The sequence below is a fragment of the Bison bison genome, unplaced genomic scaffold, assembly GCF_000754665.1.
Source record: "Bison bison bison isolate TAMUID 2011002044 unplaced genomic scaffold, Bison_UMD1.0 scf7180017864365, whole genome shotgun sequence".
NCBI lineage: Eukaryota > Metazoa > Chordata > Mammalia > Artiodactyla > Bovidae > Bison > Bison bison.
Genome location: NW_011494937.1, coordinates 789,310 through 789,991, shown reverse-complemented (window position 1 = coordinate 789,991; position 682 = coordinate 789,310). Strand labels below are relative to the sequence as shown.

Below are 682 nucleotides of genomic sequence, written 5' to 3'. Positions count from 1 at the left end.
GTTGGTGATGGACAGGGAGGCCTGGTGTGCTGCGATTCATGGGGTCGCAAAGAGTCGGACACGACTGAGCGACTGAACTGAACTGAACTGAATGTGTCAGAACTAAAGAGCCTCTTGATGAAAGTGAAAGAGGAGAGTGAAAAAGTTGGCTTAAAGCTCAACATTCAGAAAACTAAGATCATGGCATCTGGTCCCATCAATTCATGGCAAATAGATGGGGAAACAGTGGAAACAGTGTCAGACTTTATTTTTGGGGGCTCCAAAATCACTGCAGATGGTGACTGCAGCCATGAATTAAAAGATGCTTACTCCTTGGAAGCAAAGTTATGACCAACCTAGACAGCATATTAAAAAGCAGAAACATTACTTTGCCAACAAAGGTCTGTCTAGTCAGTGGTTTTTCCAGTGGTCATGTATGGATGTGAGAGTTGGACTATAAAGAAAGCTGAGCACCGAAAAATTGATGCTTTTGAACTGTGGTGTTGGAGAAGACTCTTGAGAGTCCCTTGGACTGAAAGGAGATCCAACCAGTCCATCCTAAAGGTGATCAGTCCTGGGTGTTCATTGGAAGGACTGATGTTGAAGCTGATACTCCAATACTTCTGCCACCTGATGCAAAGAGCTGACTCATTTGAAAAGACCCTGATGCTGGGAAAGATTGAGGGCAGGAGGAGAAGGGGAC

The 682-nt window shown here is 44.9% G+C and overlaps 1 protein-coding gene across 2 annotated transcripts in view; it reads right to left on the bottom strand.

The window, feature by feature from the left end:
* The window catches only part of EMR3 (egf-like module containing, mucin-like, hormone receptor-like 3), a 62,630-nt gene that overhangs the window by 17,964 nt on the left and 43,984 nt on the right, over positions 1-682 (bottom strand). The window lies entirely within an intron of this gene.